Below are 19,356 nucleotides of genomic sequence, written 5' to 3' on the forward strand. Positions count from 1 at the left end.
GCCCGATGTGGGACTCCAACTCACAAATCGCGAGATCATGACCTAAACCAAGAACGCTTAACCAACTGAGCCACCAAGGCGCCCCTATAATCTTTCATAATTTTTATGGACAAATTATCTTTAATAAGTAAATTAGCATTAATAAATAATTCCATGATGAGCTACTTTGAAGATAGGCAATTGTAGGTTTTAATTTGTATTAATTATCACTTAGTCTTCTGTAAACATAACTGTCTAATTCCAAGAATCCCTCTTTCCTTTCCCCACCCAAAATGAAAGAAAAGTCTTCAAAGCAACCATCTTTTGTCTCACTGTTTTTTTCATGCCACAACACAGACCCTGATGCGATTTCAGCCCATGCTGCTAAATTTTCAGTCAATGCTCTACCAAACTATATAGGCCAGAGCCACTAAATGATAATACAAGGAAAGCTATGAGATTATACTGTTGCATTTGCTCTTCAGATTGTTTGTTTCTCAATACTAAATAAAGAATTTAATAAGAAATTAAAGTAACTATGACATAATTTGTCTTTTTCCAGAAATAAATTGACACTCTTTCCTTTATGCCAAGAACTTGGAAACAACTGCCAAAATAATATTACAGGTAGCCAAATGGCCAGTAATGATTTATTTTAACATGTTCGAGAATAATAGTTCTTATATTTCTATTAAGTTTATTTCTTATATACATATATGATAAATTATTCATGATCAATCAAAAATGATTTACAATCTTTACTTATATTTAATTGAACTAAAATTGACATATAACATTAATTAGTTTCATTTGCACTACACAGTGATTTGATACTTACATACATCCTGAAATGATCATCACAGTAAGACTAGTTAACATCCATACTCTTACATAGCTTCAATTTTTTTTCTTGTGAAGAGAACTTTAAAGATCTACTCTCTTAGCGAGGTGCCTGGGTGACTCAGTCCATTAAGCTTCCAACTTCCACTCAGGTCATGATTTCCAAGTTCATGAGTTCCAGCCCCACATGGGGCTCTGTGCTAACAGTTCAGAGACTAGAGCCTGCCTCAGATCCTGTGTCTCCTTCTGTCTCTGCCCCTTGCCTGCTTGCACTCTGTCTCTGTCGCTCTCTCTCTCAAAAATAAATAAACATTAAAAAAATAATAAAGATCTACTCTCTTAGCAGCTAACAAATATGCAGTTCAGTATTATTAACTATAGTCATCATGGTGCATATTATATCACTATGACTTATTTCTTTATAAGCAGAAGTTTGTACCTTTTGACCCCTTCACTTTATTTGCTTTTATATATTAACACTTATATGGTGCTTACTATGTGCAGGCAATATTGCAAATATTTTTATTAATAGTAAATTATTTATTCCCACATCTTAATTGAGGTCCTCCAAGAAGTAGGCACCAGGATAAGATGATATGTGAAAGACATTTATTAGGAGAAATGCCTGTGTAGGATAAAGGTGATGAAGTAGGAATATAAAAGAAGCAGCTTCAGATTCTAAGGCAGGCATGACATCTGGTGAAAGAAGGGGAAGGAAGGACGATTGCAGGAATTCTCCAACTGCGGCACAGTAGTAAGAAAGATTCTGCAAGGTCAACCGTAGTCCCTGAACCAAAGCTGCCAATGAGGGAAGCTCTGAATCCTACAGAAATAGGTGACACCGGAACCCCTGCCGGGGTTAGTCACTGACTTGGGAACATCCTGGGAAAAGGATGGCTTCAGTCCAAATGCTCAGATGGATGCATAAGGTGGCATATTGGGACAACAGTCAATTTTGCAGCTCCTTGCAGCCAGTTTTTTTTTTTTAATGTTTATTTTTGAGAGCGAGATCTCACGTGCATGTGCACACACATGCACACACATGCACACATGAGCACAAGAGCGGGGGAAAGGGCAGAGAGAGAGAATCCAATGAAGCTGTCAGCACAGAGAGAGAATTCCAACCAGGAACTGTCAGCACAGAGCCTGATGTGGGGTTCCAGCTCCCCAACCATGAGATTATGACCTGAGATGAAATCAAGGGTGGGGATGCTTAACCGACTGAAGCCACCCAGGTGCCCCTCCTTGCCGCCAGCTTTGATGAAGGAGATCTGGGTGGACACTACAAATCCATACCTGTCATTCTTCACAACAACCCTCTGAGTTGTGTATCACTCCAGTTCCATTTTAATTATGATAAAACAGAGATGGAGGCTAATTAATATGCCTAAGGTCACATCTCAATGTCCAAGCCATACAGATTTTCTCATTTGTTGCACAAATGTTTCATACATTCGCTAGCAAAATTCTACATACTTCATATGTATTTTGTATATATCTTTTTTGGTTAAATACTTTATGATAAAATCAGAAGATCATTCTTTCACTGTTGATGTTAATATGTAGAATATTAACAGAATATTCAGTTTCCAAGTGATATGTTTTAAACTCCCTCTCAGTAGAAACAGCACTAAGCAACAAGGGATTGAGAAGGTTAACAAATGGATGGAAATATTAGAAGCTGCTCATAATAGTAAATGAAAATTCTGGGAAAAAAAACTCAGATATTAAAAGTTGACTTTTCATTGATTTTCATCTGCCCTCATACCAAGGCAATATTGACAGGAAGAATGAAGGAAAATTCAGATAGTACGAGGCCTTCTTTTCTCTGATTCCCATTGTTGCTAAAATAAACATATTGGGTCATCTCTCCAGGCCAATATCCTCTGACCTAAAAGTTAATTTTTATTTCTTCAAATTACAGCCCCTCAAAATCTGTGAGTACTCTTTGCAGTGAGAACACAGGGACCGAGAAGCTACACAGTGCAGCAGACTCCCAAGCAAGGCTCTAATCTCCTGATAAATATGTGTCTTAACTCTCCAGTTCTGCGGTTTCTCATCTATGCACAAGAGGAGGCGGATTCTTTCAGAAATGTGGAAAAAGAAGATCATCAGTCACCTGAGAAGTATTTTTAAAAATCAGGTTTTCGGGACCAAATGCAGAGAATCAGTTTAATTAGATTAGAGTGAGGACATGGAATTTTCTAAAAGTGCATTAAGATAGATTTGGTTTGGGAATCACCAAACTAGCTTACCTTAGTTATAAAGCTCCTTTTAAAAAATCTCTCCACTTACTTAATGTTAACATTTAAATCTCATTTACCAACATGCTTACATTCAATTAAATTGACTATGATTCTTTTTCATCTAGGCCACGTGATCAGAAAGAGTATCAAAATACATTGCAGTTGCTGTTTAGCCAAACATCACCTAAAATATAACATTCTAAAGCATAATGACAATTAGAAACATAATGCATCTGTTTAGTAGGGTAATGAAATCTTTTATATCAAAACATAATATATATATATGTATATATATATATCAAATAAATATATATATATTATATATATTTTATATATATATTATATATATATTATTGATATAAATATATATATTTATATCAAAACATTATATATATATATTATCTACAATGATATGTTAATCAGTTATTGGTAGAAACACTTGCTATTTATTTGAGACAAAATTTCACATGACTTGAGTGCAAAATTCTTTTTCAGGTGGACATTCCTTTTGTATTTGGAAGTCTGGCCTACCCCAGTACAGTCTAAAATTTCAGTTGAATGATGTTTTTAATTTAAGTTTCTCTATTTTCATATATCAGCCGTAGATTACCACTTCATGTTACAATTACTCACAGTGCTTATCTGTAAATGAAATTCAGAAACATGATGTGAACATAATTTGCTGCCAGCACAAGCTGAGACGCAACTACCCCTGCTCCTGTCACACCTCGTGTTGACACGTTCATTCATAATAATAAACAAAATACACCTTCCAGGAAACAATTTGATTAAACCTTATCAGAGCAACTAACATGTCCTATTTGCGTGTAACATTTCAAATACTCCAGAATTGTACAAGCCGATCTACAGAACAGAGAAGTACATCATGGCAACACGTCTCAACCTTCAGCGAGGAGACACTGGGTTCTGTTCTTGTCTCTGTTTCTGTCTCCCTGTGGCATTGCAGGTGTGCAGCAAAGAAAACCCTTGCTGTGTTTTCTTGATGTGTTGTTTGGAAATTCATACAATCACTGTTTAAGGCCTCCCAAGTACCTGCATTAGATAGCTTAATTTTAGTATATTGAATAAGTGAAATCTGCTTCCCACTGATTCCACTGCGGGTTCCCTCCCAAATGTATACACCTAGATATTATTTTAATCCGGAGCTTATCACTCTCTTATACAAAGGCCATTAGAAACATTGTTGTGTGCTGATGAAGTACATGCTCTAGTCAATTCTGAAGTCAGGAAGAACTATGGAGTGAATTGAGGATGAAAGGCCTGCACGAACAAGAGTTATATCATCCTTTCAGGGAAAATATTCTTAAATCACATTGGAAGTTCGCATTATGTAATTAAAGGAATGCTTTAAGGAATTTAAGGAATTCGCAATCTCTGTAACAAATCAAGCGGCACAACTATGCGTAAAGAAAAACAATGTTTTCTTTATCATCTTCATCCCATTCTTTATTATCTTTATCCCATTGCAGCTGCACTCTCTGGAGGAATCAAGTGCTCACTCTGCCACACTTTTCCTTACAATGCTGTTTAGGTGGGGCACCTGGGTGGCTCATTCAGTTGAGTTCAACTTTGGCTCAGGTCAGGATCTTCTGGTTCCTGAGTTCAAATCCCACATTCGAAACCCACATCAGGATCGCTGCTGGCAGCCTGTCAGTGCAGATCCCTCTTCCGATCTTCTGTCCTCCTCTCCCTGCCCCTCCCCTGCTTGTGCTTTCCCCAAAATAAATAATTTTTTTTTTAAAAAATTAAAAGAATGCTGGTTATGTGTACATGTAAGGATTTTGAGCTTTACATGTAAAGATTTTGAGCTTTACATGTTTATTTTAACACAAATTACACATAGTAACTTGCTTTTTCCCCCACTTGTTTTGTTTTCCTCTTCACTTAACCTCTCCCTCCCCTGCCCCCTGCCCCCAGCTCACTGTCTCTCTCCCCTCCCATCTCTCCCTCTCTCTCTCTCTCTCCCTTGCTTTCATTCTTCTTCCTTTAATCTTCCCACGACTGTGCATGGGAGGCATACTAGAGCTCCATCAGGAAAACTGAAAGCAATCTGGATTTTCAAGCATGGAGAAACTAGGAGAGCAGAGTTCAAAATAAAACGTGTTCTTGGCCTTCAGGAGATCTGCAGCTTAGGGGTTTGTTGCCTGAAGGACCTGCGGGCAGTTTGCACAGAATCCACTGCACACCTCATGTTCTCTGTCCTTGCAGCTGCACCTCTTTCCCTCTTTCCAAAAGGTGTGTAATATTCGGCAGTGGCATCTAACCCAGGTTTCTGCTGACAAGAGAATCTGGTAGATATAGATCACAACTTCATCCTTTGAGAAGCATAGGAAAGCATGGCAGTGAGAAGAACAATGTTGACAGAACTACAGACAATCCAGTAGAAAATTTAAAAGTTTTGAGACCTTGCATAGGTATAAAATTTTTATATCACAAATGATTAAAAAAATGGCTAAGGATAGGTTTATGTTGGAAATCCCCCCTCCCTTCTCTCTTTCTCTCATTTGTTCTCTCTCTTTCCTATGATTGTTTCATCTCCAAATTTTGAAAATTTCATAAGTATAAACTTCTGCATAGATTATTTTTGGTTTTTGGATTATTTATTTTAATTCACTGGACTAGGCACTAAGTAGGCATCACAATCTGAAAACTAATGCTTTTCAATTTTAATAAAATTCCTCATACATTTTTCTCTGATAATCTTCCAACAGCATTTCTGTGTGATTTTCAGAAGTTTCTATTAATTTCATATATGCTTTACTGGATTGATACCTATTATTTACTTTTGTTTTCCATTTATTTAATTTTTGGTTCTATTTTCTGGAAGATTTTTCTCAACATTTATCTTCTAGCCTTTTTATGAGTATTCTTTTTCATGTGCAAGATTTTGTACATTAAAAAAGTTGTTTCTATATCATTTTTTTTCCCAAAGACAGAATATCTTCTATTACACGTCTTATTAGGCAATGAAACTTACAAATTTGCATACAAATCAGGTACTGAAGGTGGCAGGACTTTGGAAAGGACTGAAAATCTTTGACAACAGTAGCCACAGCAGTCCTGCTACCTCTGGACAAGTATCTCTTGCTGATGTTACTGCTATTTCTGGTCACATTTTCCAGTGCTACTTCTTGATCTGTCAGTCAGATGATCATAATGTTCAAATTCCACAGGATATAGGATGAATGAAGAAAGGTAAAATGTGATTTTCTGGAAGCTTCTACTACCAGTTATTTCTCAAATCTCTTTGACTAGAACATGGTCACAATGCTATAATTATTTGCAGTGGAATCTGGGAAAATGTGTGTGTGTGTGTGTGTGTGTGTGTGTGTGTGTGTGTGAGGATACTTAATTCCCCAATAATTTAGGTTTCTGTTTCTATGTAAGTAACTTTAATCCTTTTATAGGTCATCCTTTTGGCAAACTAGCTATTAAGGGATATACTGATCCCCATATATTGAAAGATTGAATCTCTTCACAAGGGCCGGACCCTAAATTTCACCCAGTTACCAAACCAGCTCAAAGCCCTGGGTGTTACTTCCTGTCTATGTTTGTATCAAGACAGTAGATGATGCCTCATAGTCCCCTGACTTGAAGCTAGTAGACAAGACCTCCTCTGTCCTCAGTAATAATGAATGTGCCATGGTGCAGATGAAATAATATATCTGTAATAAAAAATTCCCATTTAGAAGGCATACAAAGAAATTACTAGCACATAGATTTAACCAAATACAGCTGTTCAGGCTTAACGTACACCCCTGTCCTAAGGCAGGCTTTGGTTCTGCTCTCCGGGAGGTTATTTCCTTGCCAATATTCACTGGGCTCCAACTAAGGTGGACTATGGGAAGGATATCCAGAATTCCTAAGGGATCTACAGTTTTAACAGCTGACTTTGTGATGGTGTACATTCAGGGGTCTTGAAATTATCTTAAGGTACTTACAGCCACAGTCTACTGTAGGGTAAAAATGGAGTTTCTTTCACAAAGAAAATAGCAATAATAATAAAATATTAATACTCTTATTCCCATATATAATAGATTTCAAATATTCCCTTACACAGTAACATGAGTGGTTACAATTTAGGGTATATGCCACCTTAGTGAGATATCTAGCACCATCGTAAGAGATTTAGGATATTTTGGAACACACAATTTTTTAAGGATCTAAGAAAAAATAATAAAGAGAGTACAAAATAAGATGTCACAAAATCTGGCTTGTCTATACATCTATATTTATTAGATATTTGGCTGTGAACAAGAAATATACATCCCTTAACTGAGTTCTGCCTTTTTAAAAATGCTATTAACCTCTACAAGGAACAAATGAGATAATATGAAGGAAAGTGTTTCGTGGATTATAAAATAGCCCATTATATTAGGTATTATTGTTATGACAGCAATCACTGAAAAGCACCTACTATAATAGAAAATTTTCTTTATATCAAGTATGTCATAAAAGAAAAAATATATAATATGCTGAGCATGCTATCAAGTATTGTATATTGCTCAAGGGACATTTCTATGAGAACCTGGCATTGCTATTCTTTCGGTGTCAAATGCATCATTGTGGCTGCATTATACAGCATCATTATTTGGGGCATCCTTCACAAATTTCACATATAATGAATATGTATAATTTTCTTTTTTTTGAAGCAAAAATAAAGAGTGTGGTTCTTATGATTGATAAGGATTATAATTTATTGTAGAAATAAATGCTTATCAAGGGCTGGGTGCCCTTGTTTCAATAAGCCTTAAAAGCCCAGCTCAAGTATATTTCTTAATGGCTGATAAACTGTACAAAAGCATACTGTACATGGGGAAAAATCTGGGGTTAGTCATAATGTGCAAATATACATGTACCGATCCTATTGTGCAGATGGATTTTTTTTCCTAGTTCTCCTGGAATGCATCCAGAATATTATGTCTTATACACAAATCTAGGGCTCCAGCCCAGGGCAATCTTTTCATTGTCAAGAACCAGTGTCAAAACACTGACATCGTATCAGTAAAATGTAGACAACAAAGCTACATTTTAACCACTCAAAGAATGCCAGATTGACTACATAGATGTTACTTTTGTAAAATATTACTTAGAGTGAATGACTCATTTTCATATTCCAGACAAAATTTTAGAATTTAATTTTCAAGGGTTTGCATATGTAAACATTACATATATACAGGGACTTGTGAAGTGTATATGTATGTATCATTACATATATGAGCATATATATGCTTATATTTGTACAAATAACATGCATACATGTGTATATTAAACATTAAATATATTTATACATAATTATTATTACAGTTTTAGGTGGAAAATCTATCTCATTCTTACCTCTATCTAACTACACATACACAAAAATAAGGACTATTACTGGGTTTTTTTGTTTTTTTTTTGCCTTCATTTTCCTGCTGCTGCCTGTATTTACACAAGTGACAAAGGATATATGACCTAATACTCTATTATATAAGAAGTAACATACCATCACATTGTTCTGCAACTTGCTTTCTCATTTAGTAACAAATTATTAATACTTACATTCCTCATAATTTTATATGGGTACATAAATTCTATTTATAGTGATCCATAATATATTTAACTAGCTCCTTCTTGATAGACAATAGCATATTAAATATCATTTAATGTTCAAAAATTACTCCAATGGGAACCTTCAACATGGTATTTATTTCCTAAGAGTGCAAGTAGACATATTGGTCAACCTAGAAAACCAAGAAACCTAGGGTTTTTTTCTAGAACAACCTAGAATAAATGCATAAATTCCTAGAAACACACAACTTAGCAAAACTGAATGAGGAAGAAATACATCTGAATGACAAATGTCAAGTAAAAAATTGAATCAGTTTGCAAAAACCTCCCAACAAATAAAAGCCCAGGACTGGATGTCTTCATTGATAAATTCTACCAAACATTTAAAGAAGAATTAGAGGTTCCTGGGTGGCTCAGCTAGTTGAGTATCTGACTTCAGCTCAGGTCATGATCTCACTGTTCATGAAGTCAAGCCCCACATCAAGCTCTGTGCTGACAGGTCAGAGCCTGGAGTCTGTTCAAGTTCTGTGTCTTCCTCTCTGTTCCTCCCCAAAGACATTCTCTCTCTCTTTCTCTCTATCCCCAAAATAAATAAACATTTAAAAAATTAAAGAAGAATTGATATCAGTGCTTCACAAATTCTTCCAAAACTTGAAGTGAAGGAACCACTCTCAATCTCATGTTATGAGGCCAGAAATACTGTGATATTAAATCCAGCTAAGGACACTATAAGAAAACAAAACTACAGGTCAATGGATATAGATACAAAAATTCTCAGCAAGATACTAGCAACCTAATTCAACAATACATTAAAGGGATCATATACTATGATCAAGGAGAATTCATTTTTGGTTTGCAAAGATGGTTTGATATACCCAAATCAATAAATGTGGTATGTCACATTAATAGAGTAAAAGATAAAAGTCATATAATCATCTCATCTCAATAGATGAGAAAAAGTATTTGATAAAATTAAACATCAATTTATGATAAAAGTCTCAACAAATTAGGTATAGAAGAAATGTATCTCAACATAATAAAGGCCATATGTGACAAGCCTATAGCTAACATCACACACTCAATCACTAAAGGTTTAAACCTTTTTCTCTAAGACAAGAATTTACATTCACACCACTCTTATTCAGCATAGCATTGGAACTCCTAGCCAGAGCATCAGGCAAGAGAAACAAATAATATTGGAATGGAAAAAGTAAAATTTTCTCTATTTGTTCATGAAATGATTTTATATATAGGAATTGCTAAAGACTGCACTAAAAAACTATTTGATCCTTCCATTCCTGAAATCATTATTACACTACATGTTAACTAACTTGGATTTAAATTTTTAAAAATAAAATAAATAAAAATGTTTTAAAAAGCAAGCAAACTATTGATCTAATCAATGGGTACAGTAAAATTTCAAGATACAGAATCAACATATGAAAAACAATAATGTTTCTATACACTAATAGTGAACTATCAGAAAAAGGTAAAGAAAACAATCCTTTTTATAATAGCATAAAAATAATAAAAATACTTAGGAATAAATTTAAGAAAGGAGGCGAGAGATCCCTATAGTGAAAACTACAAAACAATGAAGACAGAAATTGAGGACAAAAATAAATGGAAAGACTTCCTGTGTTCATAAATTGGAAGAATTAATATTGTTAAAATGCCCATACTACACAAAACCATCTGTAGATTCAATGCAATCCTTATCAAGATTCCAGTGGGATATTTTACAGAAAAAAAATTCCAAAGTTTATATAGAACCACAAAAGACCCTAAATAGTCAAAGCAATCTTGACAAAGAACAAAGCTAGAGGCATCATACATCCTGATTTCAAATTATATTGCAAAATTAGTAATGAAAACAGTATGATGCTGGCATAGAAACAGAACATGGACCAACAGAATGGAGTTGAAAGCCAGAAATAAACCCATGCATATATGGTCAAATAACATTTTTTTTAATGTGAAATTTATTGCCAAATTGGTTTCCATACAACACCCAGTGCTCATCCCAACAGGTGCCCTCCTCAATGTCTATCACCAACTTTCCCCTCCCTCCCATCCCCCATCAACCCTCAGTTTATTCTCAGTTTTTAACAGTCTCTTATGATTTGGCTCCCTCCCTCTCTAACTCAACTAACATTTAATAAGCAAGCCAAGAGTACCCAGTGGAGAAAAGACAATTTCTTCTATAAATAATGCTGTGAAGATTGGATAGTCACATGCAAAAAAAAGGAAACTAGACACCATTCTTGTATTACAAAAATTAATTCAAAATAGATCAAAGATTGAAATGTAGGACTTGAAACCACAAAACATCTAGAAAAAAAAACATAAGGAAGAATCTTCTTAACATGGGTTGTGGCAATGGTTGTTTGGATATAATGTCTAAAGCACGAGGAACAAAATAGGAAATTGCTACTGCACAGGAAAAGAAATAATTAACAAAATGAAAATCAACCTACAGAAAAAGGGAAAATATTTATTAACACACATGTGATAAGGGGTTAATATCCAAAATATGTAAGGAACTCATACAGCTTAATAGTAAATAATAATAATAATAATAATAATAATAATAATCCAAATTTTAAAAAAATGGATAAAGGACCTGAATAGACATTTTCCCAAAAAGATATACAGATGGCCAACAGGTATGTTGTTGGTGTTCTCAATATCAGTAATAATTAGGAAAATACAAATCCAAACCACAAATCTATCACCTCACACCTATTAGAATGGCTGTTATCAAAAAGCCAAGAGATAACAAATACTGAAGAGGATGTGGACAATAGGAAATTTTGTGACCATTGGTGGGAATGTAAATTAGTACAACCATTACGGAAAATAGTATGGATGTCCCTTTAAAAATTAAAAATAGAAATATCATATAATCCAGAAATTCTACTTCTTGGTATATACCTAAAGGAAACAAAATCAATATCCCAAAAAGCTATTTGCACTCCCATATTCATTGTAGCATTATATACAACAGCCAGGACATGGAAACAACCTAAGTGTCCACTGGTGGATGAATGGATAAAGAAAATGTGCTATGTTCTTCATTCAGAAAGGGAAAGAAGTCCTGCCATTTGTGACAAAATGGATGGAAACTGAGGGCATTAAGCTAAGTGAAATAAGTCAGAGAAAGACAAAATGTCTATATGATTTCACTTTTATGTGGAATATAAAAACAACAACAACAACAACAAAACCCTCGTAAAAACAGAAATCAGATTTGCCACAGGTAGAGAGTGAGGAAGTGAGAGAAATGTGTGAAGGTGGTCAAAATGGTATAAACTTTCAGTTATAAGTCTTGAGGATGTAATGTACAATATGCTGGCTATAGTTAACAATGCTGTATGTGTATTTGGAAGTTGCTTAAGAGAGTAAATCTTAAGTTTTTATCACAAGAAAAAAATTGTAACTATGTGAGGTGATGGGAAGTTAACTAAACCTACCGTCGTCTTCAATTCAATATATATAAACTCATCATGTTGTGTACCTAAAAGTAATAGTGTTATATGCCAATTATATCTTGATAAAATTAGAGAGCAGAAATAAAGTGAAATTAAAATGAAAAAAATGAATATACATATTTTCCATCATGAGATTTTCAAAACAAATAGTTAATATTATTATAATTAAAAATGTTTTTTCCAAATCCCTATGTAAAGAGGTACCACAGAAATAACCTCCATGATACAACTTCATCTTAAATCTTCCATACCAGCAGAAAATTCTCTTAAAGATTTCTGAAAATTCATTTAATTTTTTTACATATTTTCTTAAGTTTTTATTTTAATTCCAATTATTTAACATACAGTGTTAGATTAGTTTCAGATGTATGATACAGTGATTCAACACTTCCATGCAATACCCCACGCTAATCACAAGTGCCCTCCTTCATCACCATCACCTATTTAACTCAGACCCCTACCCACCCTTTCTCTGGTAACCATCAGTTTGCTGTCTATAGTTAAGAGTATGTTTCCTGGTTTGTCTCTCTTACTCTTTTTCTCTTTTCTCATTTGTTTTGTTTCTTAAATTCCACATATGAGTGAAATTATATGGTATTTGTCTTTCTCTGACTGACTTATTTCGCTTAGCATTACACTCTCTAGTTCCAGCCTTGTCATTGCAAATGGCAAGATTTTATTCTTTTTTTATGGCTAAATAGCATTCTATAATATATATATATAATATATATATATATATATATTATATATTATATATATAATATATATTATATATATAATATATAATATATATATATATATATGCCACATCTTTATCCAGTCATCAATCCATCAATCGATGGATACTTGGGCTGCTTTCATATCTTGTCTATTGTAAATAATGTTGCTATAAACATATGGGCACATGTATACCTTTGAATTAGTGTTTTTGTATTCTTTGGGTAAATACCCGGTAGTGCAATCGCTGGACATAGGGTAGTTCTATTTTTAAATTCGGAGAAACTTCCAAACTCTTTTCCACAGTGGTTGAACCAATTTGCATTCCCACCAACAGTGCAAAAGGGTTCCCTTTTCTCCCCATCCTCACCAATACCTGTTTCTTGTGCTGTTGATTGTAATCATTCATACAGGTGTGAGATGATATCTCATTGTAGTTTTGATTTGTATCTCCTTGATGATAAGTGACGATGAGCATCTTTTCATGTGACCATCTATACGTCTTCTTTGGAAAAATATCTGTTCATGTCTTCTGTCCATTTTTTAATTGGATTGTTTTTAGGGTGTTGAGGTACTTATACCTCTTTATATATTTTAGATACTAACCCTTTATTGAATATGTCATTGACAACTATTTTCTCCCATTAGGTAGTTTGCCTTTTAGTTTTGTTGATGGTTCCCTTCACTGTTGAAAGGTTTTTATTTTGATATAGTCCCAATAGTTTATTTTTTGCTTTGTTTCCCTTGCCTTAAGGGATCTTTCTAGAAAATAAGTTAGTACAGCTGATGTCAGAGAAGTTACTGCGTGTGGTCTCTTCTAGGATTTTTATGGTTTCAGGTCTCACATTCAGGTCTTTGATTCATTTTGCATTTATTTTTGTGTATGGTGTAAGAAAGTGGTCTAGTTTCCTTCTTTTACATGTTGCTGTCCTGTTTTCCCAACGCCATTTGTTGAAGAGACTATCTTTTTCCCCATTGACTATTCTTTCTTGCTTTGTCAAAGATGAATTGACCATATAATTATGGGTTTATTGCTGGGTTTCCTATGCTGTTCTAATGATATATGTGTCTATTTTTGTGCCAGTAGCATACTGTTTTGATTACTACAGCTTTGTAATATAACTTGAAGTCCAAAATTGTGATGCCTTCAGCTTTGCTTTTCTTTTTCAATATTGTTTTGGCTTTTTGTGTGTGTGTGTGTGGTTCCATACAAATTTTAGGATTGTTTATTCTAGTTCTGTGAAAAGTGCTATGTTTTTTTTAAATATTGAAAGGAAAATCTAATTCTAAAATCATTCACATATAAGTCACACATTATTAAAACATCAAGAAATATATGTAATTTTGTCTTTATTGACTCAGACCTCTATAATAGAATACCATAACCTGGGTGGCTTATACACAACAGAAATTTATTTCTCACAGTTCTGGATGCTGGAAGTCCATGATCAGAGTGCCAGCATGGTCAGGTTCTGGTGAGAGCCCTCTTCTAGGTTTCATACCGTCATGGCAAAGAGCAAGAGAGTTCTCTGGTTTCTCTTTTATAAAAGCACTAATCCAATTCATGAGGGTTCCACCCATATGACCTAATCACCTCCCAAAGGATCTACTTCCAAATACCATCACATTGGGTATTATGCTTCAACATGAATTTTAGAGGAACACAAACATTAAGTCTATAGCAAACCCACAAGTAAAATAACACTTAATTAGCGATCTTCAATACTTGAAATATATCTTTCAAATGTTTTTATTAATTAAAAAAAATTGTTGTTAAACTATAGAAATAGTTTCACACTTACTTGAGCATACATGGGTAAGCAGAAAAAAAAGAGATGTGAAAAAGTAAATTCAATGTCACTGGATAGTTCACAGAATCATAAGGAAATCTGAATATAACCAGATCTCCAAAAGTACAGAATTTTGAATTTTATAAACAGAAATGCTCATTTTCAAGTTCTTTAAATTTAAATACCACTCTGAGATTTTTATTCTAGAAAGAGAAAGTCATACCGCTTTAGATTTTATTTTGCTTATTAACATGTCAGTTCTCACCCTCATGCCCCCAGTGCTATGAAAAAGTAAACAACTAGGAAAGAGTGTAACCACCATGAAAGAGTGGTTATATCACCAAAAGAAAAGCAAGTGCTACTGATGACTGTTAATGTATTTTTAGAAAACCTTTTAAAATAGTAATTTGTAATTAATAATTTTACTTATATATAAATATACGAACATGTTGCAACTTATATTTCAGACATCTATGATTTTCATTTTGGTTCATTTCTCAAAACAATGTTGTACAATTACTTCACCAAAAGTAAGGAATAATAAAAGCATTTTTCATCTTTTTTCTGGGAGGAAGTGCTTGCTTTCACATTTTTCAGGTATATGAAAGACAACCACAAGATAAATTTTCCCACCTTCTGTTGGCATTCAGGAAAATTTTTGTGCCATCTCTTTAAGTTTTTCACAACATGGTATCTGTTATTAAAACTTAAAAGATAATGTCTTTATATTTCCTAATATGTTATATCCACTTAAAACTTGTTTTTACTAAACATGTAAAACATCAGCAGCCATGGGGCGCCTGGGTGGCTCAGTCGGCTAAGCGTCCAACTTCAGCTCAGGTCACGATCTCACAGTTCATGGGTTCGAGCCCTGCTGTCGGGCTCTGTGCTGACAGCTCAGAGCCTGGAGCCTGTTTCAGACTCTGTGTCTCCCTCTCTCTCTGACCCTCCCCAGTTCATGCTCTATCTCTCTCTGTCTCAAAAATAAATAAACGTTAAAAAAAAAAATTAAAAAAAAAAAAAAACATCAGCAGCCAAACTGACACAATGACATTTGTTTTTAGAAAACAAGGTGGTAGGAAATTATAAATATATTGGCATAATATGCATATCCCAAATGTGATTCTAGAAATATATTAAAGAGTGATGATTATAAGAAGAATATTGAATAAAAACCATCAGAGTGACTTCTTATCAATTAATTCACCACTCTGGTGCATGGCTCTGTTTAAAAGCCATTGCTAAAAGGTTAATGGTTATAGACACAATTCAAACTATTTTATCATCATTTAATTCACCATTCTGAATACAGTACAAGACGCTGAGAGTAAAATGGAGCAGAGACTACATTAAAAGCCTACATTTTTAATAAGCTTTATATAAAATAACTAATTAAATACATTAACTGCAAGGTTAATGTTAAGGCCCCACTGTCAAATGCTGGAAATATAGCTTATATGTTCTAATTAAAAACCCTTTCAGTCACAGTTATTTCTTTAATAGAAAGTTTAATTTTATAGAGTAGTATAAGGAACTAAAATTAGAATTCTGATCTCATACACATACACACAAGAGTCAATCATATACAGCTTATTAGTAACTCGGGTTTCCCATAACTCTACACCATTAATACTAAGGCAACTTTATTGTGAAAATTCAACAACATGATCACAAAACTCATTTTCCCAAGAAAAAAAAATGGCTGGGATAAATATCAAGCTTTACATTATGAAGCAACAATGTTTATGAAACAATAAAATCAGAAATTACTTTACTATTATGACTTTTATATGCAAAGACTTAATCCTTAAATATGTTATGACATCTATGTATGTTAAGGTTTATTTACTAGCATTCTTGGCAGAAAGTGACTGGGGACCGTGCATTGTACTGGTGAGAAACCCAACTCAGACTAGCTGAAGCCAAAGACAAAGTGTGGTATCATGAACTAGTGGCCAGAATGTAGCTCAGTCTCACAAATACACAATCAGGTTCTGGAATGCCACTGATATTCGCCCTTTCATCTCTGATTCTCTCTGCTTTAGCTCTAGACCAGTTCCCTCTAACTAGAAAGTAAACATGACTTTTAGCAGTTCCTGAGTTTCAGATTTTATAGTTTGAATAATCTGTAAAAAGAATAATATGCTCTAGCTCCAAGTGTAGAAATCTCATAGAATGAATTCATTGCCCAGTATAAAGCCAATGGATATCCATCCTTTGGTCAATCAACTAACTATGCCTTGGGTGGGGCAGGGAGCATCTAACTCTGGCTAGGGAACAGATCATATTAAATTTGCAATGTCCACAATAATCATGTGATTGAGAAGGAAGCAATCCCTAATCTTAGTACAGCAATTACAAATAAATTAGGAAACTTGAATTAATCTGTTTCAGTTGCCCAGTTAAGGAACTTTTCTCTGGAAGATTCCCAACAATAGTCCCCTTGACATGTCTGACAAATTCCTATAATGAAGAATTTATTAATTTGTTAATTATTTTGTACAAAATGGAAGCAGGCCAACTTGAGTCCCAATTATGAGTTTACCTCATTTTCCACGTGTGAAATTTTACAAAAGTTTAACCTACATCATCTCAGTTTCATCATTATAGTTTGGGTTTATCATACCTTCCTGGCAGCAATGTTATAAGGGTTAAGTAGAATAATTGTAGCAGAACACCAAGCTGCTATATGGACAAAATTTCTAAAATTGTTAACTCGTATTTTGCCAAAAAGTCCTCTCATGTTCTGATACAAACTACCTTCATCTTTTGTTCAGTCTCCTATTTCTGTCTTTGCGATCTGTGCAAACTACATCAAACTTCTTTTCTACATAAAAAGCCCTCACATATTGTTAATAAGTTAATTTTTAATATGTTCTCTTTAATCGTACTTGGTAGTTTTTAAATCGAATGCACAATTTTATGTTCATGTAAAATTTTATCCTGCTGTAGTTGAATTCTTATTCCAGTCTGTCAGGAATCTAACTGTGGATCATGGTGTGCAGAATACTAGCTGTCAGTCTCAGCTTTGTGTATTTGATAACCCTAACTTCCATATCATTATCACACTGATTAGTAATAAATATTTAAAAGTGTGGAACCAGGACACTCTGATCTTTTCACTGTAGAACTATATCAAGCTTACCATCAATCAATACTCTTTGGATAAATATATTTAATCAGAAATCCACCTCTTTGTTTTATATTCTAGCTCACAGCTTTTCATCTTGTCCAAAAGTTGTAAGAAAAGACTTAGCAGGGTTTTTATGCACCAAGATTTATAGGAAAACAAATGTAATGTTGGTAAATCTAACTCTGTCATGGCAGGCAAGTCCCTTAGCATCTCAGGAATTCAGTCTAAATAAAATCAATAATGTGTTATTTGCCTAATAATCAGAATTGCGGTGAATATCACAGAGCTCAAGAGCTAAAAAAAGATAAGAGGTAGTATTATCAGGCAAATTCCATTTGTCTCAGATGAAATAACTACCAAAAAAAGTAAATAAGGCTGGTTTGCCCCAACTAGTACTCACTGAATTCATGTTGTAGCAATCACTCCTCACTGGTCCATCTCTTCCCACAACCTAATTCCTTCGAATTCTTTAGCAAATTTTGGAAGTTAATATTGTTTCCTTTAGAAACGAAGTTATAAATAATACTTAAGTTCACAAGTTAGCCTTCAGAGGCCTAATTATCTGAAATGTTGATATTTCTACCTTTGCTTATCTTTCTCTTTACCTTTGCTGGATATTAAGATCCCCTGAGGAGCTTAAGATAATTCTAATGATCAAGCACTTGAATGCAAACCAATTGAGTCACAGTCTCTGTGGAGATAATTTTTAAAGTTCTCAAAATTGGTTCTAATGTACAGTCTGACTTGAAAACTACTAACACCATCATTTCCTAGACTCTAATGCCAGAAAGACAGGAAGAACATTCTTCCACAGCCTAAGATAAATTGATTTAATAGGAAAAGTCTATCATTGACTTTCAACCACCCTTTTTCCAAACTCTTTTATCCCCCTTCCCTTGGTGGTATTATCTCAGGTATGCAGTCTTCATGCCTCTTCACAGCATGGCTTTTTTTTTCCCCTACAGGTAGAGCTTTTTTTCAGAGATATTTATTTTATTCTTCCTCCTCTACATTCAAAATTCTTATACTCTCTTAACCCCCAACGTATGTGCTTTGAAAGAAGCTTCTCTGTGAATTGGGTGTTAATTAAAGTAAGGAGTTTGGGTCAGAATATAAATCTATTGTGTCATTAAGAACACCCTTTAGTCCACCTGTCATTCTTTTAACAACTTTCTCCATGAAAAAAGATGGACATTTATTTAGATCCTTGTACAAGTTTCTTATCTCATTGCAGAAAAATACTTTCCAGACTGCTACAGGTCCACAGCCCCCTGTGTTATAGCATAACTAACGGTTAGCTACTTAAACATGGTCTGTAACCAGCAGCAGCAGCATCACTTAGAATTGCAGAGTCTCCAGCATATCTGAATCAGAATCTGAATTTTAACAAGATCCCCAAGAGATTCATATGTGCAATGAATTTTGAGGATCAGTGATCTACAGTATACCATAAAAAGTAAACAAGCTGATAAGAAAATCTGTACATACATTGCTGGCTGACATGCTAACAGAGGAATTATATTTCTTAAATGTACTAGACTAATGCATAATGTTAGGAATATGAACAGAGTACCATTTTGATACATGAA

This window comes from Panthera pardus, unplaced genomic scaffold (genome assembly GCF_024362965.1).
Source record: "Panthera pardus isolate Hobbes unplaced genomic scaffold, ASM2436296v1 HiC_scaffold_16, whole genome shotgun sequence".
NCBI classification, from domain to species: domain Eukaryota; kingdom Metazoa; phylum Chordata; class Mammalia; order Carnivora; family Felidae; genus Panthera; species Panthera pardus.